Here is a 27,997-nt window from a genome sequence, read left to right as displayed (position 1 = left end):
GACAGCATTGTCCAAACAGTACTTGGCAGGCTTGGTGCTTTGACCACTTCGCTGAGGAGCCTATTTCAGTGTCCAACTACCTTCTGGGTGAAAAAACTTTTCCTGATATCCAACCTAAACCTCCCATGACTCAACTTGAATCATGCATCAACACCCCCCCCACACACACATGCATACACAAAAATATTCTTCAACATATCAAAAGATTTTTCATAGTTACAGCAGTCATATATATTTTTCACATAGTTACAGCAGTCATATATCAGATATTTTTTGTCTTTTTTTCTCCCCTTCTGTTCTAAATTATGTCACAAATTGGGGCCCATTGAAGATTGGCAGCCTACAGAAACATTTAAGAGATTCTTGGATATATCCAATGTCTTTTTATGCTTCATATCCCTACCTATTGCCATTGCAGTTGAAACTCTTTCAGTTAAAAATCAGTAGCGTCCTTAGCAGACCCCATGGCATTCCCTGGCACTCTGCTATTTGGAACTGATTCCACACTTGGGGTCACTTGGGGCACTTCTTTCTTCGGTTTTAAGGCTTCCTGACAGTGTACACAACACTGACATTTTGCTACAGAAATAAGGACAAGGCACTCTGTAGGGGAAGGAGCAGTGCCAGACCAGAAAGCTGCGAAGAACCCAGGCAATTAAGCTTCCTACTCCCACTGCTTCTTTCTTGTTGTTGCAAAAATATTACTCCTTGCTCAGTGACAGCAGCGAAAGAGCAGAAGGCTGTGCAGGTAGGAGGCAGAGACTGGCTACTCAAGCAATGCACTGCACGTCCTCATCTGCCATCTCAGGCAGTCTGTCACTGTAAGCTACTGTTTACTTTGCCTGAGACTAAATAAGCCCTGTTTGTTGGGCTCAAACTGCTATTCTTTCCCAATGGAAGGGCTTTGTGAAAAATACCATCTCCCTAACAGTGTTGCAGGTTTCACCACTTAATGTTTCCTATAAGTACTTCTAAATCACTCATAACCATTTTAAAGATCTGTGGCATCATAGGGATATCTGAATGCAGAGGGTTCAGATTAACAACCCTGTGGTTGAGGATTGTGATTCTAAAATAGGGAGAGGTTTTTAATGCAAATAATGGTAAAGTCTTACAAAATGCTTATGCAACCTGACCATTTGATTTTATTATCTTTTTCACACAAATACTCTGTTTTTTTCACACAAATGCTCCTGAACTCTGCTATAGTTCAGGAAAACTGCCACTTTAGGATAAAAAATATATTTGCAGCTCTCCTTTCTGAGCACAGAGATATTCCACAGCATCCTAATGCATGTACAAGAATTACACTGATGCAATAAGCCTGGTTGCCAGGATACTTTTGCAAGACATTTTTCTTTGCCTGTCAGTTGAAAATGGTGTGAAATAGCTGTTATTTAAAGTATTTCAAACTACTGTTCACCCATAATGCTTTAAGCAGCACAATACCTAGAAACCATGAAGTGGAACGTCAAAATCTATATGAACAATGCTTACTATTAATATTATACCTACAGGATGAATTCAAATGCCTCAATGAGCTGAGAGAGAGGTATGACCCCCTGAAGTACAATCTCTTTCAAAAGTCCCATGCACTAATTCTGTCTCCCACCATCTGCTTTATAGGACTGCACTTTCATATAAAAATGGAGTTGAATCTTGTAGACTACAAAGAAGAAATAAGAATCAGCTACAAGTCCCATTATGTACCCATTACGTAAGGCAGAAGTAGATCTTGCAAATCAGTTTCCCAAAAATCCATTTTTGAACAGAATTTCAACATTTCTGAAGCATTCTTTACACTGAGCTTTTCAGTGAGCTGCCTGGAGTCACAGTGTTCAACATCTCAGAAACTGTTTTATCTTCATAAATCTCAAAAGCTCTGTTGCTATTTGAGCTAAAGTATCAAGACAGAAATTACACCTGTATCCCACAGAGCACAAACTTCTCTGTGCAAGGGAGAGCTATGAGGAAAGGCAACGGATGTGCCCTATGACTGAGCATCACTTTCCAGTAAATTACAAAGCAATACACAAATCCCAAGGGAACTTGGCTGAAAACAGTTACAAAATCTGAGACTTAGACAACAACAAAACCTAAAAGGGTATAATTTCTCTGCCTAATTTACCTTCAGCATATAAGCGAACAATCCCTGCTGCATTGATCCCTCTCCAGTCAAAGTCTTTTTTACACTGTTCCTGCAAGAACCTGAAGAGTTTAGATTATTATGGGAAAAAACATGAGTTAAGGAAAGCATTTGGCATTGTGTAACAGTTCAAATTGCTTTATACATCTTTAAAATGTAGATAAAAATATGCCGTGAGAGCTATTACTGTCATTACCTCAAAACTCACATTTGAGTAGTCTGACTAACTGAAAAGGCATGTATAATCTTTTTCATCCTCCTTGGTGGCCCCAAAAGTAAAGAAAATCACTGCACCTTTACCTTTCTTCTGATAATTAAATTACCATTCTGCGTGAGCCAAGTGATCACAACTCAGACCGCTGACATGAAGTAGAAGTGAATTGGAAAACTCTCTGCAAACAAGTTATCCTTGCGTATAATAGAAAATCTGGTGAGCTTGTGCACACAACAAAACTGTGTGAGAGAAAATCCAGAGAACAATGATAAAAGGAAAGAACTAAAACAAAAGACAAACACAGGATTAAATGGATTTTTTTTCATGTTAAAACAGGATACACATAAAGAGATGAATTATTGAAGTAATCTTGACATAGCAGACACTGCAGTGATACAGTTTTTAATGCGGATTCTCATCCCAAGAGTTTTAAAAGTTGGTGGATGTTCAGGGGCCCTCAGTAGTTTTTCCTTAGTTGTAAAACACACCATGAAAGACAGGTCCTGCCTACCTTTGTGCTCTGTTCCAGTTTGGAGCACATAGACTGATGCTCATTTTCCTCTGAGCCCTGGTGACTTTCTACCAGCAATGAATGATCCTTACGTGTGGCAAAACATAAAGAATGACAAGTGGAGGAGGGAAAATCTAGCGAGATTATGTACATCTTTCCATGACTGGAAAGATGATGCCATCCCTCTGTTCTAGCCACGGGTGGCCCTTGACAGCACAAGCAATTAGCTAAATTACCAATGACACTGAGCAAAATTCCATTTCATGGTCCCTTTCTTGCACACCATTCCCTCCAAATCTACCAGAATTCTCTATAAGGTAATACAAAGAAAGGAATGAAAATAAGTTTTGGAAGACACCAGACATCCATTGCTGCACTAATCTTCCTATATTTCCTTTCAGACGAACCAGTCCTGGACATGTAATTGCAATCAACTTGTGAGACCAAGGAACTTCCTGAAAAAGTGTGTGTGTTTACACTTCATTTAGCAAGAATTGCATTCTTTCTGTACAACAGAGTGACAATGAATAATCCACTGCAGTAAACATGCAGTTGCCATTTTTTCTAAGGTAAAATCATAATACTGATTGTAAACTTATTTGTAGCAAAATAGACCTTTCCTGAATCCCTAGATACAAGACAAGTAATTAAAATTATACCATTTACATGTCCAAAAACCCACACTTGCTTTCTTGATAACCATGTTCCCTCTACTTGGTTTTCCCCACAGAAAAAAAAAATCATTCTTGGATTCCTTGTAGTTCCTGTGACCCATGGCTCTGGTCACATCCTCCTGTCACATGCAGTCATGCACAACTCCACCAATGCATGTCCAGGCCAGTGGAGTAATCAAGGACAGCTCTTCTGTTCTCTCTTGTTTTTTTCCCAGTCACAACTTCCCTTGCAGTCCAATGCATATCTAATTGTTCTATGATTTATTCCCACCTAATGTAGTAAGCACACCCATTAAAATCCAAAGATTTCTTTTATTGCCTATAGATCATGAACACACTTTCAGGATGCTGTCAAAATATTTCAGCATCAGATTGTCATTGCAGATAGGATAGCTGGCACTTTTAACTCATCTTTCTCCTTTTTTTTTAGTCTGTGCCCACTGTACAAGGATTCTTTCTTTCAAATTTGATTTTTACAATATGTGTTTCCAATACTGTTTAAAATTGAGATCTGTGGTACAGTGTCAAACTGCGGGTCAGTCACCAGTGACATGCCACTAAGGGACAATACTGGGGTCCATATTGCTTAATATCCTCATTAATGACCTGGAGGATGGGACAGAGTATTCAGAAGATACAGAACTGGGACAAATGGCTGATACACTCTGTGTAACAGGCTGGAGAAATGGGCAAACAGGAATGCAAAGAAGTTCAACGAAGGGAAGTGCAAGTCCTTCACCTGGAGAAGAATAATCCCGTTCACCAAAGTGGGGGCTGACTGGATGGAAAGCAGATTTGCAGAGAATGACCTAGGGGTCCCAGTGGACAATAAGCTGGACATGATCTAGCAATGTGCCCTTGCAGCAAAGAAGATCAAGAGCATCTTGGACTGCATGAAGAAAAGTGTTGCCAGAAGACTGAGGGAGGTGATCCTTCTCTTATGCCCCATGCCGGTGAGACACATCTGAAAAGACACACTGGTGAGACATACAACTGCTGTGTCCAGTTCTGGGCTCCCCAGTGCAAGAGAAACATGAACATAGTGGACACAGTTCAGTGAAGGGCCACTAAGATGGTTAAGGGACTATAGCATACTATAAGTGAAGTCTGAGAGAGCTGGGATTGTTCAGACTGGAGAAGAGAGGGCTCTGGAGGGATCTTGCTGAGGTGTGTGAATACCTCATGAGGGGAATAAGGAGACAGACCCTTCTCAGTGGTGCTCAGTGGAAGGACAAGCAACAACACACATGCATTATTTGTATCTAAATATGAGTAAAAATATTTTTATTATGTGGGTGGTCAAACACTGGAACCGATTGCTGAGAGGTTATGAATTCTCATTTCTTGGAGATATGCAGAAGTCAACTGGACATTGCCCTCAGCAAACTGCTCTAATTGACCCTGGTTTGAGCAGAGGGCTTGCTCTCCAGATGTCTCTTCTCACTGCTTTTCAGTCTTCTTTTACATTACCCATCATAAGGCTTATGCTGCATACCAGGCACTTCAGCTAATTTCCAGGTTTTTTGTTTACAACTTACAGTCACAGTTACCATTCAGTACACCATGAGTGTATTCTATAGTACAGAGCAGTTCAGAATTACAGTCACAAAGAGATGCACTTCACTGGTAGCAGCCCATCAAACACCAAGGCAGAACATTCAGTTCTGTCAACTTTTCATCATCATGGCTAGGCTTCGCAAACAAAGATTTGGTGTCAACTTTTAATGTCTACTTTAATAGCATTATAGAAGGAGTTTAATAAGTAAAAAATTTACAGATAAAAGGAAATAGTTCTAGTGAAACAACATGTTAGTTTTGAAAGCTGAGGTCCTGAAAAATCTTTAATATCTCAGTTCCTTCTTACTTTCCTCCATTTTTTCAGCCTGACAGTGTCCCCTAAAAATAAAAGAAGAAAGGTGGCTACTCTCCAAAGTTTCCATTCATTTCACAAATACACACTTGCCAGGCAAATTGTTCCCTAGATCATAGTTGTTCACTGAAACAACTTCAACAGTCTCAGAACAGCAAAGCTTCAAGTCTTTAATAGGAAATTAAGAGCTGTAGCAACCTGTGGACTTAAAGCCACTTCTACAAACACCATTAATATCAGAGGATCTAGATTTTGTTAACCCACAAATTTTTGTTAACCGATAAATTTACACACCTGGTTGGCTGTAGGACAATAGCTATGTAAGCTATTAGGTAGTAACTAAACATGACTTTTTTCCCTCACAGAAATAGTAGTTGGCTGACCACTGTATAGGACTGTCCTCATGTAGATCCAACCACTTATCCCTATGTGTCTGCAGCTGAAATAAACTGTCTAGTTGCACTTCAGTGAATGTTTCTGTTCCCTTAGGTGGAGGGAAGAGCAGGAGGTAATTTTATTTTTCTTTTCTTTGCAAAGCAAGTTGTGTCTTGCAAAGAAAGATCAAAAATTCTATATTTTGACTGAAGTCCACAAATATCACAGGATTCTGGGAAGTCCCAGAATTCTTCAACTAGTAAGAAAATATCTTTATTTTAAGTATATCACAGATTGAATGACATGAAGCACTATCTAAAAAGGATAATATGATTACATGGAAATGTCTGATCTTTTCTCCATAAAGATATTAACAAAGCAAATCACATTTGACTAATCTCTAACACATGCTAGCATTTGAAGAGTTAATTACCAAACATGGTGGAAGGAAGAATGTTACAAGGATTTAATACCACTCGGGGGCACTAACAGAAAAAAATAAAACAATTCTGCCTGTGTAAGCAGACTGTATGTAACAGACAGAGCTTGTGTGGATTCTTATTCAAACCCCCATCAAAAAATCACATTCCATACATATACAGGTAATTTTTCAGGAAATTACAGTGCTGTGTTTATATATTTATATATTTTTGTCTTCTAAGGGTTTCTGTTTTGTTTCAACATAACTTTTTTTCAGTAATTATCCAAACTGTTCAGGTGTTTATAATAACTATAAGAAGTTAGATGGAGGGTGAAGACAAATTGGTCAGGCAAACTGTTCATTTTACACTTTTTAAGCCCTGTCCTATCTCAGTCTCAATCTTCTTAGTTTTTACCTTTATTCCTCTAGCTCTCCTTTCAACCTGTATGTGCTTCTATCATACCTCTACCATCATCTTAACTTTCATCCATTATCATTATCTTTTGATCAGAGAATCTCCAAATTAAGTCTCAGCATACCCCATAGCAGGGCTTTTTCGTATTTTAAAGTTGATTGTTCTTTTTTCTTTCAAAATATGAAATAAACCATACTATTTTTTAAAAAATAGCCATTTCAAAAAATGTGTGGCTTTTTTATATCTTTTTTTTCTTTTTAAAATTAAGCAAAACTTTTGATTAACCAGGGAATAAAACCAGAACCATAGGATTTTCATCCTGTTTAGAAATGTTTAGAAAACATTTCATAAATACCTTCAAAACTTGATATATTTATGTTCAATTTGAAAAATATAAAGCATTTAAATATATTGAAAAAAAATCTTAATTGATTTTAACCAGTTCTAGTCAGTCCTTCATATCGTGAAATGGTCAAAATTTCTCATAACCACTAACAAGATTTTAAAGAAAAAAATGAAATTACATTATGAAAATGAAATTTTCTCTTTAAAAAGACTATTCCATAAAGAGGGAGAGACAACTGAGTTGACGAAAGCTCAAGACAATGACAGGGCATGGTTAATATGGAGTAACAGAAAGAGGGGGAAAGGAGATACAAATGCCATTTTGTAATCTTTTGGTTTTCACTTGCTTTGATTCAACTGTGTTATTGCAGTCATGCCACCCGGTAATTTGTGAAATTGAGCACCAGTTTTCCTCCCACTGTGTCAGAAGCTGGCATGTGGAAAATACTTTTCTTCCTGACTGTGAAGAAGATGGAATGGAAGGAAGTCTCATTTTAAATCACCTTTACTTTTGAACAATTTAATTCAGTCCTTACTTAAAGGAGACAATTCATACTCAGTTTTAGTAATTCTGTCACTTATGCTGTCCTGGTAAATTGAAAATTCATAGCCTGATGTAGGGGGCATGTCTAAGGTAAAAGGGGATGTACCAGGGCAAGAGTGCCCGAGGGAGCATTCGCCGACATAGACAACCTTACTGGTCAAAGAAGTCACAGGGTTTTAAGGGATAAAAGCAGCACGGAATTTGAAATAAACCTCTTTGTTTTACTACCCCACGAAAAGTGTCTATACTCTTTATTACATAAAGACATGTGCAACCCTACAGCCTACTCTTAGGGAATCATAGAATCACAGTTTAGGTTGGTTTGGGTTGGAATGGACATTAAAGATCATCTAATTCTACACCCTTGCCATGGACAGAGACCCCTTCCACTAGACCAGGTTGCTCAAAGTCCCATCCAACCTGGCCCTGAAAAGATATTGATAAAATGTTCATATTTGCATATAGCAAAACCATTTTTTGGCCCCTCACTTTTCATTTTCCCATGCTCTATGTCATCCGTTTCACCCTTGAATATATTCTTTGTGAATGACCTTTCATGTCTGGTTTCAAAAATATCTGCCACTCTTTCTATTCATCAAATTCTCAAATTATGGAAATGTAAAAAATTTAGATAACAGCTCTTATATGTTTTGAGCATGCAATCCAGCTCAAGAAATCAACATTGCAAAAAATAGTATTAATGGAAAATTTAGGATTCATTTTCAACATCATAGCCATTTTATTCAAGGAAAGAGCAATATCACTTCTGAATATTACCTGTGTTATAAACATTATTATATAAGTCAAATATGTGTTTCTATGGAGAACACATCTGACTACAACATGAAGTTTAAACAGATTCCAGTAACACTGCTACCAAAATAATTCACTCCAGCAATGAGAGGAAATGACTGATAATCAAAGAGGGAATTGCAAGAAAAAATTCTTCAGATCCTGTTACTGATACACATATTCTGTGTCATCTTCTGGAAACTCACTGAACTGGTTTTATTAACGATTAAGCAGAGATTATGATACTTTCCTCACAGGCGAGTTGTGAGGATGCTTTTGTACTGCTCTGAATCTGCAGGAAGAAAGTCACTGCACGAGTACAAAGTATCAACAATTTCTTATCATTTCTACTATAAACAACTGATCTACTTTCTTATTTCTATAGGACACATAATTAGTCATTCCTCCTTTACAGGATTTAAAGTAATTGCTCTGCTAAACAACAGTAAAATTTGAATGTTACAGATATTTTGAAGAGTATCAATATGGAAAAGGGTGGGGAAGGGGGTGGGGAGTAGACTGCCCCCACTATCAAAGTGTATACTTTGCACATTCCTGGCACTACATCAAGGTTAAGTTAAAAGCAGCACTTGAAGGCAGTTGCACATGGTAGATTGTACAGCAAGGCTCATTAGCCAATGGTGAGTCTCATGTAAAGGTCTTTAATGTGGTACAATGGCATTTTTCAGCCTCTTTTAAAAGGGAAAAAGTTAATAATGTGAAAGTTTTATTACTTTTATTCTTTTAAAGAAGTGCCTTTTTGTAGTGAAACATTGTGGCTAGTTAGAGCAAAAGCTCGGGGAATTTCCTTCACTCTGGGAAGGACTGCAATTATACAAGGGGAAAGGACCACAGCAGTAAACTGGCAACATACCAAGGTCTTAACCCCTGAGACAGGAGGTGGAGAAATAGGTGTTAGCAGTCTTACACAAGTCCTTAAAGCATAAACATATGGTAAATCCATTACCTAAACTACAAAGAATGGAACCTTGCTAATAAACCTATTTACTAGGTTAAATAAATACAGAAAGTGTTTTAAAAAAGCTATCTGTGTGACATTTTAAAATCAGACATTTTTCACTTGTCAGAATTTGTTGTTGGAAATCTGTGAAACATGATGGCCCTTCCAACCCCATGAACACACACAGTCATGTTCTCTCCACTCAGCTCCGGCTCGGTGCTCTCCAGCACCATGTGAAACCAACAGCATTTATTTCTGAGCTGCCTGTGCCACTATCTGCATGGACACAGTTCATCATCCAACTGGCTGCTGGAACTCACAAGGAACAATAAAATATAAGTAGGATTCAAGTGTATTTATCACCTTGTTGTCCAGCCCTGTGCTCCATGGCATGTTTCATTTTATCCAGCATAAATTTCAGAAGTCTAATTTCAGAAGTAATAATATTCAGTAGGAAAAAAAAATACAAATCTTCTAGTGTCTTTAGAAGTGGCATACTGCCAGTAGCTTTAACAACACCTCCACAGAATATTTTTGCATCATGCTTAGTACAAAAATGTTATTAGACAGGTCATAAAAGGTACCAAAGCTAAGGAGAACTGTGTTTTACAGTTGCTTTGCCACTAATTGCCCTTCTGCAAGAGGTGGGAATGGGATATCCAGGAATACATTTTAAAGCTTCTCAAAGTAGTTTCATGGATTTGTGGCAAAGTGGTGGCATTAATCTAAAGCCAGCTGAAGTCGATAGGCTGATTCCCTGCGTAATTCCCTACCCTTTGAAACTAGGTGGTGTGGACACATAGCTGAGATGGCCATGTGGTAGCTTTTCAATCAGTTGTCTCTGCACTGGGGTGGCTGCTCAGTGCACCCTCTCTCCTGCAGAATTCACGTGAATTTGCACTCTAATTTACCAGCCTGTGAAAGGTACTCCTTTCCTGCTTCTGGTAAATGACATGTTTGTGATGCAATTTGTGTTCAAACACAGTTTTATTCCAAAGTTTCATTCAGGAAAAAGAAGTTTTTAAATTCCATGTGCCTATGGAAATTCAGTGATATTTAGTCATTAGCCTGACTGAAATCCATCTAAGTGTGCAGTCAAACACAAGCCACTTGTTCTCAAGCAGTGTTTATGGTTAAGGAAGCAAGGTGGGAGATCTATTACTTTTGCCCACACTCCCCATCAAATCTCCCTCTGTAAATACACAGTCAAACATTAATGATGACCCTCATCTGCTTCAGATTCATTAGTGGAGATTCCTGTGCCTGCATGGAATGCCGCTGATATCTAGTATGGACCCCTAGTTCTAGGAGAGTGGAGAGTATCAGGTTTAAAAGCACTGAATTATTATAATTTAAAAACATTTTTATTGCAGAAGATAGGGAACAAGCTGCAATTTAAAGAAAGTGCTTCAAATTATGTGATTATGATGGTTTTATTTAAAAAAAAAGGTCAGTATAAAGTTGCAGTTGTAACCATTAGTTATGTGATTTTAAAGAGTGGCAATATGTAAATAGTTCCCTTGTGGTGATTTTAGGTTAGGAGTAATCTATTTTTTAACAAATGCTGAGGGAAAATTCTTTAGTTTTGCGATAAAAATCTATTAAAGAACAAACCCATCTGTGTAGACTATAAGGGTCATTCTTTTAAACAGCACCATTATTTGTGATGAGCTCTTATCCAGCTGCTGATGTGACACTCTGTATTAACTGACAGCATCAATATTGCACTGCACTAAAAAAAAAAAATCCAAACAAAAAAAACCCCAGGCAAATAGAGAAATTAAGTGTTTTAAATAATGCCATTCCAGACCCATCTAACTATTTTACACCTTTGAGTACACTAGGAGCACTTCATATACCGGCTGGTATTGGATAAGACATTTCTTTGCATCTTAAAGTTATTTCAGTAACAAAGGTGTGTAAAGCCCTTCCCAAATCTTCATTCGCGAAGCCTAGCCATGATGATGATGATGATGAAAGTTATTTCAATATGGCAACACAGATTAACACACTTAGATATAACTTTGGACCCATTTGGTACATTCTTCTTTGATTTTCTCTCCAATTTTTTTTTGCTTTTTTGGCAAAATTTGCCACATTTTTAACCATCACAGATTTTTTATGAAAAAAAGAAAAACAAACAAAAATAACCCTGTAACTGGGTACAGAATAAGTCAGATCTGTGAAGAGTGACCAGTGAACATCAGGAGTTCAAAAGATGCAGATGGCATCAAAGCTTCTAAAATAAAAAGGTGTTATGGTTATTTTTCATATGATATAATAGTTTCAAACATAATCACGTGGGTCTTACTGATATCTGTCTGGGAGGGCAGAACAGCCTTTAAAGTTTTCAAATGATCCTGAGCATATACGTAGGAACTGAGGGTGTTAATGCAGAGGAAAGGGCATGTAACCCATTCTTTTAATCACCTCTCCCTACAAATGTGCAAAGGGTGACAGCAACCATTTGCTCAGTGATCATTTAAAGCTGTCACTTCAGTTCGGCACAAAAGGATGGGAACCCCCCGGCCAAACACAGACATTTGCACCTGAGCGACTCAGGTAATAAAATAGGGTGTGAATAATCCAAAGATTAGAAAGGGATCAATTGCTTGCTGGAAATGCCTGTCTCTATGGGCTATAAAAAGAGCCAGTGTCAGTAGCCCAGAGGTAGCCACCTATATCGTGGACTTCTAAAGGTGTCATGACTCTAGCTTGGAGCATGGAAAAATGGAATATTTTCATGAAGTTTTATGGAAGCCTGAGTGTTAAGAGAACTGAATCTTCTCTCTCCCAAGAGATGATCTCCCACAGGCAATGCCCACAGCAAACTGATGCAGCAGAATCCCCTGCTTATCTGAAATCATTGAAGCAAGCAGCAGAAGTAGCCCTGCTGCCTTTACACAGGGCTAGTGCTAACAGCCCAGGGAAGCCCTGTTGGGACAGGCAGCTGAGCAAAAAAATGGACTTACTAGTGCATTTATTTTTGAGGGGTTTTGTAGATTGTTACAATCATGCCTAAAATCCCTGGTAGTACCTCTACAAGCTAAATATCCCATACAGAAGTGCTATGAAGGTCTTATTGCTATTGTGCACAGTAAGTTGGAGCCAGATGTACACTACAAGAGGTTTCTTTCAAGCCCAGACTGTGAAGCCTGAAAACAGCAGTTTAGATGAGTGATCTGCAAAATCTCCACATAACCACCTGATCACACAGGAACTTGCAAGGTATCTTAGATGATTATATATTGCACAATAAGCAAGTATTGGATAAAACCAGAAATACTGAAGGAATGACTGGAAACCCAAAACTTTTTCCCCTCAGCAAAGTAACCTAATCCTTTGCTTGCAGAGCTAACTCGCCTCTGTTTTCCTCTCCTTAGTCCCATAAGAGGTAAAAGCCAGTCATCTCAGAGCCTCAGCAAGTTCTGCAGCCGCTAAGCTCTTGTGTGAAAGGCATGCAACTCTGCTCCTCTGGCTGTGCTCTAAAATATATATGGAACAGCTGCCTGCACTCTAAGAAATACCTTCTTGTAAGACTTATTTTGATTTTTTTGAATTTAGCCTTCAGAGACATCTAAATCACAGCTGCACATAGGCATCTAAGCTCAAGATGAAACGGCAAACTTCACAGGCATCCCTCTTTTTTACAGATCTTGGATGCTCTAGGATGTCAATAATTCCACTGCCAACAGAACAGCTATTTCATGGGACACTGTCCAGTTTGATGTCCTGGATGTTCAAACCTATTTGTCTCCTCCTATTCAATGTGCTTTGAACTATGGTGTCTGAGTCAAGATGGTCAGTTGTATTCCTGGAGCGAGCATCAAGACATCAGGAGTGACAGCAATAGGCAATGGCATTTCTGGATGGATATTCTTGGGTTGATCATTTACTACCTTTTCTGTTTTTCAAAGGCAAAGGTTATTTTCCACCATGAGACATCTGTGAGGCAAACCGGGTAATAGCAATTAGCCTAATGCCCACACAGACAGGATTTTGGGGAACCTAAATGGGTTGAGCAAAATCAGTCTTTTTGCACACACCTGGACATGTTATGTTCCAAGCCCACCACTCTTCCCCAACAGGGATGCGGGCTCCCAGCAGCAGAGAGGGCTACAGGAAAACCTCTTTCTTGACAGGATTTTATACACAGTATTTCTGAGGTACTGAGCAACTCAGGTGTCCAAATGTAGATATGAACCTGTCTATTCCTGGTGTCTCAACACAAGTGTGGAGGGAGGCAAACAATACATGCACCTAAATGTGTTTGAGGTTAACCTTAAACTGTGCACTGTAGGAGGGATTTGTTTATTTTCTTTCCAGACTGTTTTCATAAGCACTTGCTAGTTGAGTATCAGAGTCTTTTTTTGTCCAGTTTCTAAAGAAAAGCTGAAAGCTCTTATCTTTTTGAATGTCATGATTGCCAAATCACCAGTACCATCAGCCCTTGATGTGTGTAATTTTCTGGGAAAGAAAATATAGTCTTCTAGAATAAAGACTTGCAACAGGATTATTTTTTAAAATAGGTCACATTTTTCAGAAGGAATTATGAAATTCATAAATTCACATATAGTTGTCTGCATGTTTTGAACAGTATATTCTCATTTTTCAAGGCACTTGTGCTGCTATGTGTACTTATTTGCGGTGGTACACAGCAGGTGCTGATGAAGCAGAAATGTTACTTTATTGAGAATTGAAGCAAAATAACACAAGCAGAAGATCAAATAGTATGTTAGGTATTTCTGATAGATTTTAGGGTTTTAGGATAGCTTTTGTTTTCTGCAGTTACAACTTCCTTGCGAGGGGAGAGAGAGGGGCAGACACTGATCTCTTCTCTCTGGTGACCAGCGACAGGACCTGAGGAAATGGCCTGAAGTTGTGTCAGGGGAGGTTTAGGGTGGATATTAGAAAAAGGTTCTTCACCAGAGGGTGGTTGGGCACTGGAACAGGCTCCCCAGGGAAGTGGTCACTGCACCAAGGCTGACAGAGTTCAAGAAGCATTTTGATGATACTCTCAGGCACATGGTGTGATTCTTGGGGGTGGTTCTCCGCAGGGCCAGGCATTGGACTCAATGAGCCTTGTGGGTCCCTTCCAACTCAGCGTATTCTATGGTTCTGTTACATCAGTCTAAAGTCTTATTAGAAAGAAAATTTATATTCAGTTTTCCTCCTTGTTTAGCTCTGTTAGGGAAAGTGAAGTTAATGCACAGAATGTATTTATCTGACCATTTTAATTTTTCTGCTACAAATGCCTTCAGTGAAGAAGAATACATGTAAATCATGAAGTTATCTGATGGTAAAGCTGAATGATTAGTACACATCTTAAAGATTTAAAAAAAAAAAGGTAGGGCAACAACTACAAAGCCTTGGTTCCTGCATTCCTTGCAAATACAAACCTCTTGCTGTTTTTGCTGGGCGTTTCTGATGTGTGAGGAATGTACCACGGGATCCTTAAAATCAAAATTATAAACATGTCTGTGAACGCCAGTTTAAAACAAGGAAACGCACTCTGTCAGTCACGGGCTGTTAGAGGCACAGCCTCTACAGAGGCACTTGTATGTAAGAATATGCAAGTTTTCCAGTGGAGGCGTTGGTTTCTAGTGTGAAGACATTACTGCTCAATTACATTGTTATGCAAGAGTGGCAAACCAATTTTAGCTGTTACATTTTCAAAACAAATATAGCTCTGCATTTACACCTTAGTTTGTTCATGTACTTGATTAAACGTGTTTATAAATAGTCTCCCTCACCTTCCTTACAAATGTTTTGGATTCAGAGGCAGCATCGGGTTCATAGGACAGGCTATCGGAAAGCAACCAAGACACAAAATTCAAACAAAGATTCACTAACAAGAAAAATTCAGAGGAACTGAGGTCAGGAGTTTGGTTTTAGGTTCATTGTTCCAATTTGTTACTCAAACATTGTATCAGACTGCTTTGTAATTCAGGCAGAAGAGACTCTTGAGATGGATTTTGATTTTATAGCCTTTCTAAATATTTGTTGAAAACCAAATCATACTTCTAGGGGGAAATAAGTAGGTGATGTAGCAACATCAAGTCTTAAGCTTTTAATTGGCATGAAAGAGCCAGTAATAATGTGTCCTAGTAATAGTTTTCTAGTAAGTAGAATTAAAGCCATTGCATCTTTGTTACCTTTTACAAAAGATCATCAATTAAAATAGCAATGATCAGGCTTCCAGAGAAACTGCTGAGTCCCGAAGAAGTTTGTATTGCAACTCCACCTGTTTCAGCTAGCCATTGATAGACATATCCACACGGCATAAGTCATTACTAAAGACCTAGACTGCCAGATTTAGCAATCAATTTTTTTGTTTCCATACCAGAATTTTGGAAGAGCCCATTCTTAGGGTTGTCAAACAGCTGTTATCCCTACTGATATTAGGCTATTCAAGAAAGTATTTTTGATTCAATTAGAGATGACATTTCTGTTCCTTTTCCTCAGGTGCAGCTCAGGAGAGTGACCACCTTTTGATTTGGACATAAGTGAATCGTTCCTGCCTAACAGCCATGATTCTCTGTGAATTTTAGCATGAATGCTTCTCTTGCTGTTTCAGTTTGCTAAAACTGAGTCCAAGAATTGAATGTAATAAGATTAGGACTGTATAATAAATAATACACCACAATTTTATGACACAAAGCAGTATCACAAATGTAATTTACACTAAGACTTGGAATTTGATATTGCAAATAAATGTACAGTAAGTTCTTTGTGCATATCAGCACCCATGTACGTTCTTTATGACATTCCAACAAGTAAAAAAAAGGAAGAGACAACATGTATAGCAGCTTGTTGGATTTTTTTTTCCTAGTGAATTGCATTAGAACGAGTATAATATATTTGGTAAAGAAAACCTAACCAACTTTAGAAGGCTGTGTAATCAAATTGCTAATAGACGATTTGTTATTTTTTTTCTTGGCATTCCAAAAAATACATAAGCAGCTTCCTGTGTAGACTAAGGGTGAAAAGGAAGCTGAATGTATATTACAGCAATATGTGGAAAACTACAAATTATTTTACAAAGAGACAAACTTGGAACTACTCTGTTATTACTGAGGCTAAACTTGCATCCACTCCAGAATGAAGCTTTAACTCAGTAAGGATCATAAGAGTTGACTCTAGAAAGATCTGATATGGTTAGAATCTGCTGTTGCACTGATGTTACTTCAGTGGAAGGGTTTTTCCATCAGAATTTTTCTGCCCTTGTAACAACCAGTGTTAAATTCACCAGTAATAAAAACCTACCATCTACTGTTACAAAATAAAAGTGGGACAGAGAGAATACAGGGTGACTGATGAAGAGAAGATGGGTGGACACAGCTGATGTTCAATGTCCTATTCCTGTTGTCAGAAGCAGAATAGGAGGTCACATTCGTCATTGGTCTGAACAGCATGAGATTTCTTACATTCCTACAGAATATTTCAGATCTGATTGATAAGTAGCAAGAAAGTTTAATATAGTTAGGGACCGTGTCAAGGATGAATGTGCAAAGTTTAAAATGCTATTTGGGGTATGAAGACAATTTGTTATTTCAGGGTTTGTATGGAGTGATCTGTGCCTAGAAAAACATACAGACTGTGCACGAACAAGAATCTTGTATTTGGGATATGGAAGATTATTCTGCTGGACCATTATTAATTTAAAGCAGAGATTCATTTTCAGTATTTCAGTCAGCTGAACAGATTATTTTATCACTCCTCTACTAGCAGTCCATGATCTCAGAAAATCCAAAGTATCTATGAAAGAGCCATGGCAAGAGCTCCTTCAGACCTACATGCAGCAAATGCAAAAGAAACTTTTCTCAGCACCTTCTTCATCAGTCCTAGCTCCTTAACTAGACCCTGAAACTCTGTTAACAAGCTCATAATTGACTCACAATCCTAATGTGTTGTCTCAGACTTAAACAACAGTTTCTGGAAAGAACTGACTTATTGAAAAACTTTCTCCTAAGGAATAATTCAGAGCCATTAGATGATGAATTCAGTGGTTCCCTCACAGAGTCTAAACCCATTGTTTGAATAAAAGTCACAGGAATCTTGAAAGCTCCTGGACACTCTGAAATGAGCCCTCAAGGTCCCAGCATCTCTAATGCATCATCTGGCTTGGAAGACACTTACATGTGGCAGACAATAAACAACAGAAGTTATATTTTTGTTTTCATTTTCCCTTTTTTTTGACATGGTCATCATTAAAGTTCCATCTCTGATGAACAACCTTCTGCTGCTCAGGGTCACGGGGAGCAATGAGGATCTTTCCTACAAGCTCAGTACTACATTTCAACATCTTCATGTATTTTATTCAGATGGCAGTGCAGAAATAAATAAAGTCCTACTGTACTGTGTGCAATGAAATCCCTAGAAGTCATGGCGAAATGGAGTTCTGAGGTAGCAGTGCTATTATTGTTCAGTAACAGTGCTTGAGAGAATACAAATATTGGGACAGGAGCACCCTATACCTACACACAATACCGATTTCTTTGTCATTTGTCAATAGTCTGTCTTAATTTTCTCATTGAAGATATCCCCAAATCTCAAATAAATTAATTGATAGCAGCAACTTATATTTTCTTTTTTTTTAGTTTGTCTGATCTTTGTTTCTGGGCATGGGGAAAATAATGGACAAAAGGAGGATATTTTAGAAGCACCGTTCTGTGCACAAGGTGAGCTGCTTGATATTTTATGGGTGATATGCATTCCCACTGTTACATTTCTATTGGGTTAGGAGAGGATATAAATGCATTTAATTTACATTAATATGTGTTGGAGCCATCCACTTACAGCCATAGCCATACCTATAAACAAAGTACATTTTTTAATGGTAGAATTGTTCTTTCCATATCTATAAATTCCAAAGAATATACAGGAATTATATATTTAATATATATAATATATAATCTACATTTCAAAAACCTTTCTTGTTAAAATTAGTACACTACTACACTGTAAATGAATAGAAAAGTGAAACATTTCTAAAGAAGTATAAAAATTAATCAGTAACAGAGGTTAATATCTCACCACTTACACTCTGATAAGCTAACATAATGAAATATTCCTATCCTCATATCTAGACCAACCATGAATAATAAGCTTTAAACAATCCTTACCAGTTTTATCTGGTGCTTAAAATTTTAGCCTGTCTTTTCTATACTAAGCAAGTATCTAATATTTTTTCTGTGATGACTCATTTAATTGTATTTATTAATTGTTTAGATAATTGCAATTGTAAATGGAATGCTTCACTGATTCTGTAATTAGGGAGTCTGAATTTGAAATAATTTATTGGGTCTTAATTTATGTGCTGTGAAATCTGTTAGATCATTTGCTAGTCAGTATGTTGTCTAGAATAAAGGCATTTCTACAAAGGGATTTTAGGGTGAGGGTCACCAGTATAATCAGAAACATACTCAGTCTGGCCTCCAGCTAAAGATTATATGCTTTTAAGTGTATTTCTGTTTTGCAAAATGGCCTTTTGAAGACTTAGCCATTTCAACAAAATTCCTTTTTTCTATATAAAAAGAGAAAAGCAATTATTTTGCACTGTTGTTTGACTTCCCACCACCACCACCCTTTCCCCTAGACACAGATGACCCAGCTGATCAAGTGTGAGAAGTACGTAGTTCTCTGCACTGACTTGTCTGAACCTCTGGAATGAAATCTTCAAAGTTAGGAGCAAAAGCTGGCATGAAAACTAAGCAGGGATTTGATTAAAGATTTAGATTTACCCACACAATAAATTGAACCAAACTAATTTTTGTCGTGTACAAAGGCACACTTATGTTTTCTGCAATGTATGGAAGGAAGTGACATCAGTTGGCTTTCAATTGTAATTTATTGTATTCATCCATACACTTATTATAACAGAGGATTTGGCAGTATGTTCACCATCAAAAAAAAAAAGACTCGGGTTTTTTTGTTGCTAAGCTCAGCTGTCACAAGTGATATTTGACTGAAATCTCAAAGCTTGTCTACTTGTACATGCTGCTTTGAAATTGAAACCTTACACTTTGAAAGTCTTTAGAAATGTACATGCAGGGGGGGTTAAGGAAAAAAAGTGGGGTTGCTGAATATATTGCTTTGGGCAGGATTTATCTGACAAAATATATATGTCTATACATCAATACAGACATTTGTAGATGTCTGTATTGTAGACTTATGTAGATGTCCATATGTAGATGTCAGTATTTCAATTAATCACATATCCTATATAACCAAAGAAGAGATGTGTGATTAATTTTAATCCAAAGACATCAGCTATACAGTGAGATATAATGCCATAGGCAAACCTAAGAGTACCTGTAAGAAGGGAATTAAAGGTGACCGAATTATAGTCATCTAAAATGAAATGAAATGAATTTCATAGGAATGACCTGAAGTTTAATGCCTTGAAGGTACTTCTTTTATACAAGAGATTACCTTTTTAGATTCTCCTCCCTCTCCCCATTGTTAATGATTTTTCTTTAAATAGTCAAGAAACTTATTTGCCATTAATCTCACATATAAATATTTTGTCTCTGGACAAAGATGTAAATTACCATATTTGGATCTATGACCATGTCATGAAATGTGCATATTCAGCTTCATTGTCTTCAGTGTAAATAATAAATTTAAAATACAAAACAGGGGTAAGAGTCTGAGCCTTTCACTCCTCTTTTTTTCTTTCCAAGACTAACTCTTCCCATAGTTACAATCATGACCTATTCAACCTCTCTTTACTCTATAGTGTGTATTCAGCAAAAACTTCTAATGAGCAGCAACTATCCATGAATATCAATGCTTCAATAAAGAAAAGTGATAAGCATTTTTTTTGTCAGAAGTCTTTTTCTGGAGCATGGAGAAAGCTAAAAATAATTGGAGTGGCATATTAGGAAAAGGAAGAAAATGTGCATACTAGAAATAGAGTAGGAAAAAAAGCAGCGGGAAAAACATTAGAAATAAACATATGAAGAATAATTTTAAATGGAAGAAATAGTATAGAAATCCATTTAATTGAATTTTTTTCATGCAGCCATTTAAAATTTCCCTCAGATGCCATTCAGCTCTTGGTTATATTAACAGAATCTACTGAAACCACTGGGATAATAATGAAGGTCAAAATTTCTCTCTCAAGCTAAACGAGATGGTTTTAGTGTCAGTACAATCTGCCAGCACTGAACTTTTCTTCTCTAGGAGCTCTAAGATTAGTTCCTAAGAAGATATCTGAGAAGGTAGACAGAGGAGAGACATTAATAAGTACAAAGACTACTGTTCTTCATGTCATCAGATTCCAAAAATTTACTTTATCAGAATAACAAAAGCAAACCAGAAAAAAATTTGGATTGTGAGTAGCAGTTGTCAGAAGCTTGGAGCTTATGATTCACAGCTGAATTTTATTCCATAATTTTATAAGTAATTCCTTAAAGAATCATCACTTGTTCTCCTTTTGCCACTACATCTCATTTAATGTTACCTTCTTTAAGAACATCTAAGCAAAGCTATCTGTACAATGCCAAAACCTGAAATAACAGTATGGATTTCCTCAGGACCAACAAAATGGTAATCAGAAGACAAAAATCATGCTTATTTCTTTTTCATGCTTGCTTTTATTCCCTACTTGACTCGCTGCTTCCTACCCTGTTACTGTGTTACCTGGATTCCCAGGGGTTTTCTAACTCTCAGACAATAATGCTTACCAAGGAGGAGGAGGAGGAGGAGGAGGGAGGGTTACATTTCTGTGAGAATCTTTGCAGTTTGTTGCCACTGAGTGAATTGGAACAATTTGGCTTTGAGGAAGTGATTTATACACACACATCCATCACATATAACCTGCTCTGCTCTGTTAGCTCTCTGTTTGATCTCTGGAGGGTTCAGTAGATTAGGGAGGGTCTTCACACAGAGGTTTCATTAACAGCCAATCGCTTAACCTGGCATGACTCCTGTTTGTGCATTTGGACACTTTAAAGCGGGAAGAATAGGGGAAAAAAATTGTTAATGGCTATCATTATTTGCCAGTTCAGGAAACACCAATCATGCTGTTAGAGAGAATTTGCTTCCTATTTCCTTGATTTTATTTTATGTTTTAGACAGTGCAGAAAACAGAATTGAGGTTTACAATTTAAGCCATTCAAAAATGGTAATCACGATGTGTAAATTCTGGAAGCACAAAGTACATCAGTAATCAAAGAGAACATTAAATATCCAGCCATAAGCCATGGAAACTTGAACACTACAATCCAGTTTAATGAGACAGTAAATACAGGCCAAACAGTTGCACTTTTTAAATATACCAGATTAATGGGTCTCTGGTTACTGTCACCTGTTTGTTCAGAGAGTGGGGGGCAGGATCCGATCAAGTCAAAGGGTTGATAGTATTATAAAACAAAGTTAAAGAACAAAGTCAGAATCACAAAACAATATGACCATTATTGTTATTGGTGGGGAATTTTGAGATATTGGCAACATACAGTTTTGGAGCACAATACGCAGAGCTACAGCAGTGACTCCCCACTGTGTCCCTGCTCTTACAGAAAAGGGATATGCTATTAATGAAAGGATTAAATTTAGTACTTTATGATATCCTTAGAAATTAAACAACTGGTTTTAAACCAGCAAAGTGCTCACCACAGTTTTACAGTCAACAGACCAAAGAAAGCATGCGAAAATTGCTGGTTTGTTATTGGACTCAAGAACTTGAATAAAATAGACAAACATCAGTAATTTTTGGGAAATACGTGGAGAAAATTTACAGAGAAACTGTGAGGGTTTGTTAGCTGTAACCACAACAGCAAGGTACAAAAATTTGGCAATCGTTATTAATATTTATTTCAATAACAAAATATAAAAGACTGATGTTACATTCTATACAAGCTGTCATAATCTTTGAATATTTAAATATTTATCTGTTATTAATGAATACCAGTAGTCTACTCTTTCTCAAACTTTGTCCATCCCATACTCTCTAATCCCTTACCACCCAGATGTCCAGAAAAACAGATGTGCTCTGTAACATGCCCTGATATTTAAATGATAACAGACTATTTAGTACAAAGCTTTGGAAATTTACTCTTTTTCATATTAAGGTTACAATTCAAGCCTCGCTGGCATTTGCAAATGTGGTGATAACACATGAGAGAGAGAATCTGTGCGAAAGACTAGATTTAGGACTTCACAGATAAAAAGCAGCAACCTTGAATATATACAGAATTTTACTGGTAGTCAGATGCTTTTCCTGCTGAATTGTTTCCCGTGTTTCCTTTACCTTTCATTACCTTTCCTCTTAAGCCTTTGCAAGAAATAGTTCTATTATCAGTTTCCCAAAATGAGCAGTCTCTTTCCCATGATGGTAAGGATATGAGCACAGCTGTTGCCTTATATGATCAAACTAAAGCTTCTCCTAATCCGATAAAACCCAGAAAATCGTGTATCCATCATAATGTTTCTGTTATCATTAAAAATCACATCCTTGTATATATGTTTATTACCTATATATAGACATCCTATATATCCATATAATCTTTATATAATTTTGATTTCCCCCCTATTTTCTACGTTGATGAATTCTACAATGTCAGCAGCAACAGTTAGAATCCCCCTTAACTTTTAATACCACCAAAAACATGCCGCATGTTCCTCTGATTTTTTTCTGTCTTACGTTTTATCTATTGTCTTGTATTACAGTTAAATCAAAGCTCTGTATACTTGAGGCTGACTCTACCACTGCACTACCAGAGACAAGAAGCTTCATGCATTAGGAGGACAAAGAATGACAAGATGTAGAGTTCATTTCATTTTTGGTGAAAATAATTTTATTCGCATGTTAGAAGACATGGAAAGGAAAAGGTTGTGGTCTATGACTTCTGTATTTAATTTATATTTTTTTTACAGATTTGTGGAAGATTGAAAGGCATGCAAACACTGGGAGTTTAAAGTCTTAAAAGGCAGTTTCGACACTTTTGTAAAAGGAGTGTATTTTCACTTATGAGGTCTTTCCCTGGTAATGTTCTTTGAGCTCATGAAAATCACTGTATTAACAGTATTTGTTTGTCTGTCTATTTGTTTGTTTGCTGTACTGAAATCAAGCTTTTCACGATGATTAACATGATCAGAAGCCTTTGGAGATTTTATTGCCAGAATAGGGAATGTCTCTTCTGATCTCTCCCGGTTGTAACAGAATTTAGAGCCAGCTCCTCAGGAAACTCAAAGTACATTGTCATGACATATTACAGATTATTTTCATTATGAAGTTACCAAAGTCAGATACTGAAGAGTATGTATTTCTGGTAAAACATGAACCTTTTGTTACCTTGTTTTGACCTGACATTTCATAGTGGTTTATACGTGGATTAGCCTCAGATGTTGAGCAATAGGGCACATTGGCTTTTTAGGTTTACCTTTAACTGACTGTGCCTCCAGTCTCAATAAAAAGGGACTGGGTGGAAACACTGAAAAGAAGCTGTTAATCCAGCTGAGCAGATGTAGCCAACAGAGAGAGAAATGTACTGCCACAAGGTGTTAAAGGATGAATATTAATCTTCCGTCTGAAAATAGGTGCACTCAATATGGACTTTTGCTTTAGAAATTAAGATTTGGACATTTTGTAGATACATTTGTATACACATTTTTCATTAAAGACAGTATAAGATTTTCCTTTTCCTGTTTGTCAAATGGACACCCACCTTCACCCAGAGCCAACTCACACTGTGTTGAATCAGGGATTGATGCAGAGATGGAAACAATCAAGTGGAGCTCTGAACACCACAGCCCATTTCAAAAGCATTCCTTTTCCAGGCCATCAGCTGCAGCAGCAGCACAGGAAACCTTCTCTGATTTTACCACTACTGAGCAGCAGCTTGATGGTGTTTATGCATGGCAGGACCCCACCAGCGAGGAGACCCACAGCTCTGGAGCACCAGAAGTGACATTCAGAGAAATGGTACAATTGACAATGGAGCTGTTCAAAGCACCAGGGCTGTGAGCCCATCAAGCGTCCCCTCTATCACATTTATTGCTCATTACTCAGTTTTAAAGAGGCTTTTTTATCCTGTACAATTTAACTGATATATACTTTTCTGATATTTTCCTTGTTCAGAAAATGAACATTGGGTTTGACAGACATCAGTGGGTCTCAGGGTTCATGCATTACATGTATCTTAAAACAATGTTACAAGGCTTATTCAGCTCTTCAGTGCAGGCTGTCAAACATGTTTGTCCTCCCCATTACACTAACTAAAACTGTTGTGTCACTGGGCTCTTCATGTCCCCTTTTCAGCTCTGTTAAGTGTCCCTTATCCTATACTTTCATGGCATATCATCTGGTGCTGAAACTATACAGAGAGAGAAGTCTTATTTGTGGCATCCAGCTGAGCTTTTAATACTATAAATATAATGTTTACCTCAAATCTCACCCTTTCTCTCTTGTGTCCTCTGAGAACACAGCTCTGGTCCTGGATTTTAGTGATTTCCATGGCAAGTAGATGTCAAACTCAGTAACGGGGTTTTGCTTATTTTGTGAGGAAGTAAGATGGAGGATCTGCAAACCATTATCAAAAGATTAAAATCCAAAAAACCCTTCAAACAATAGTAGTAGTGAAAATGTAGAAGCATTTCCCAAAGACTTCCAAAATACTTTAATGAAAAAGGTTTCCCTGCATGTTCAGTTGATGATGTTGTCAATATATTTTCCATTTTAATAGTAACTCACAAAGGTATTAAAAAGTACCTCCTAAAAGCAGACATTGGAGTGTCCAAATAACTTATTTTAAAGGTTTCAGAGACAGCTTGTGAAGGAACTCTCTGGACCATTAGTGTTGATTTTCAATACACCATGAAATAATAGAGGCATTGAAGATACTTTGAAAGGGCAAATAAGATGACCCGGGTAATTATAGGCCTGTCACACTGACATTGATTCTAAGCCAAATAACTGGCTGGTGCAGGACATGATTAATAAATCAAAAGAGGACAATATAACTAATTCCAATCAACATGGGTTTACATCAAACTAAAATGGTATCTTTTATGATGAAATTTCAAGTTTAGTTAAAAATGGAATAATGGAGAATTCATATATTTAGATCTCTTTACAGTATTGATTTAGTACTCCCTATTTATTTATTAACTAAGAAACTATGGTGACAAAAATGTAGCTTAGGTCATATCAGTAAAATTATGTGACTGACAGTCTCCAAACATACCGCTAATGGACATACATAATTGAGAACAAAGGGGTTTTTTTGGATCTTCACAAGTTACTTGTATCAAAAACCAGAAAAAAAAATCAACAAAGTGATACAAGTCATCTCATATCCTAACCATAAACAAGCAGTTTGATCCTAAATATGGCCACATGTATAGTATTACCTCTAAGAATAATCACTGCTACTAGGTTATAACTTCAAAAAGTCTCTGAAAGAAAAAAAAAAGGAGAGAAGGAAAGAGAGAAGTATTAGTGAATTGCCAGCTGAACTCAAGTTTTCAGCATGATCCCTACTTGAAAAGGCAAATATAGTGACTGGTACAGGAAGTGTATAGGAAGGGAGGTTGCATTAACTCTGTGCTTGGAAACTGTTGCTGAATCTGGAGCACTCCCACTGCTGGTATCCAGAGATAAAGAACCATCCTGGGGAATTAGAGTTTGAGTAGAAGTCAGAGGAACAATGCGAGGACTAGAAAACTTACTTCTTTATGAGGTACCTGTGCACTCAGTAAAATAGTTTATATCAAAGAAATCAAAGATATGACCTTACCATAATCTTTAGGTTCTTATTTAAGGACAAAATTTAATTATAGAGGGCTTTTCAGTCCAGATGATGAAGCTTCCATTTCTATGATCTTAGGCTAGAAAGGTTAGACTAGCAATAAGATGAAGTTCAAAAAAGAACTCAGAATAACTTCTTGTTTATAGAGTTTTTCATTTTCTCTCTGTCCTATCCCTTAATCCAATGAACCTTAAACTCTCTTCTACACAGTTGTGCTGAAAGGTAAATGTGTTCTCTCCCAAAACTAGTTTAAAGTTGATTAGGTGGTGTAATCTCTTCTGACATAGGAGAACAGGATTTAAAACCTTCTAGGCAGAAGAAAGGATGTGCTTTTCATTCTTCTTTACCTTGGGTGATGCTCTGACCACTTGTCTACAGGGCAAAATCTATCACTGATACTGCTACATTTGATGTGGAACAGAGTTATCTGAGATTACCCCCATCAACCATTCTCTGGAAGCATCTACAAGCAATTTAGACAGAGAAGGAGAAATATTTAGCTTGTGGTTCTTGAATATACTATGAATAGTCTCCAGCTTCTCCACTGTCGTATTGATACAATTTGGATACCACTATCCTACTGAACCAATTTTGGTCACTTTCTGAAGGAAGACTTCAGGTTCCTGAAAATCCTGCAGTTTAGTAAGGAAATGATTTGCAGAACTGAGGCAACTTTGGATTTTGCAACTTTGGCAGCTTTGGACTGAGGCAACTTTGGTCAGCATCTGAAAAATATTTTTCATGAACTGAATTTCCAAAACAAAATGCAATTCACTGCTGTTCTAGATCTAGTTCAGAATTCCTAATGCTCTATCATGGGAGAAATTTTTACCTTGCAATCAATTCAGAAATGCACTTAGAAGCAAAGAAACTCAACAAAATAAACCCATGTGTCTTTTCATACAGATTTGAACATTGTCTTCTCTGATTGGCATGTGATTTTCAAAAAAAAGGATATAATAAAATAAATGTGCATTAATACAATTATCTATAATTTTGCCTCGTTACATAAATATATTTATGTCCAGTAGGCAACTTCCCATAAATCTCAAAATGAAAATTTTAAATCTATATTTTCACTTTTCTCTTAAAAAACCCTCAACTTTACAAACAGAACTTACATATGGTTCTTCCTAGGTCAACGCAAGATTATACAAAGCAGCCAATCCAGTAGCACTCAGCAGTAGTCTTGAAAATCCTGAAGAATATCATATAGACCAGAATTTCCTACCTGAGCTTTAAAATTCTTTGCTTTTACATTTTATTCAGACCCTTAGCTTTATTTAAATGGCTTTTTTTATTGTATCTATAAAATATTTAAGTTTTAATATATACAGCATCATTATCCTACATTTTGAGAAGCATAAAAGCATATGAAAGTAATAGCTTCCTTGACACACAAGAGAATTGATGCGTATGAATAGAATTTTTCTGTGTTCTATGAACTCACATTTCATGGAGACACCACATTTATAGATAGAGAAAATCCCTCATCCAGTTTCAAGTTCATAGGAGCTTAACATAGAAACATGAGGGATGTCTGCTCCTAGTATCACCTCTGCAAATTAAATTTCAGGATGGAGGTCATTAGAGAGTATGCTTGCAGGAGTGATTCTTTTTTTCCTAATACTACAATTTTATTTTAACACATGAGAGTTTGGTCTTCTCTACGTTGTTTTAGAAAGCTAAGTTGCAAGGCATGTTATGCAATAAAGCTTTTGGGATGCAATAAAGCTTTTTTTTATTGTTTAGCAACATAACAAGCAATTTGTTAAAGAATGACCATTTTTGTCATCAGCATATCAGTATCTTCTAGACTTCTATGACTCGAAATTTCCACAAAAAAAAAGCTGCTAAAGACAAAAGCATTTTAAATTGATTATCATTAGTATCTTTAAACAAATCCTTTTTATTTGCAGGAAGAAATAACGGTAACAAGGCATCAGAATCACACAGCCCATTTGGGGTGCCTGCA

The 27,997-nt window shown here is 37.0% G+C and overlaps 1 long non-coding RNA gene across 1 annotated transcript; it reads right to left on the bottom strand.

The window, feature by feature from the left end:
* Positions 1 to 26: 26 nt before the first annotated feature.
* On the bottom strand, positions 27 to 21,783 carry LOC116785071. The gene is made up of 3 exons (XR_004356362.1): positions 21,774 to 21,783; positions 12,279 to 12,286; positions 27 to 134 (listed from the first exon to the last, which is right to left on the bottom strand). It is a non-coding gene; the product is annotated as an uncharacterized LOC116785071 (long non-coding RNA).
* Positions 21,784 to 27,997: the final 6,214 nt, after the last annotated feature.

This window comes from Chiroxiphia lanceolata, chromosome 3, assembly GCF_009829145.1.
Source record: "Chiroxiphia lanceolata isolate bChiLan1 chromosome 3, bChiLan1.pri, whole genome shotgun sequence".
Lineage (NCBI taxonomy): Eukaryota > Metazoa > Chordata > Aves > Passeriformes > Pipridae > Chiroxiphia > Chiroxiphia lanceolata.
This window is presented reverse-complemented; position numbering and strand designations above follow the sequence as displayed.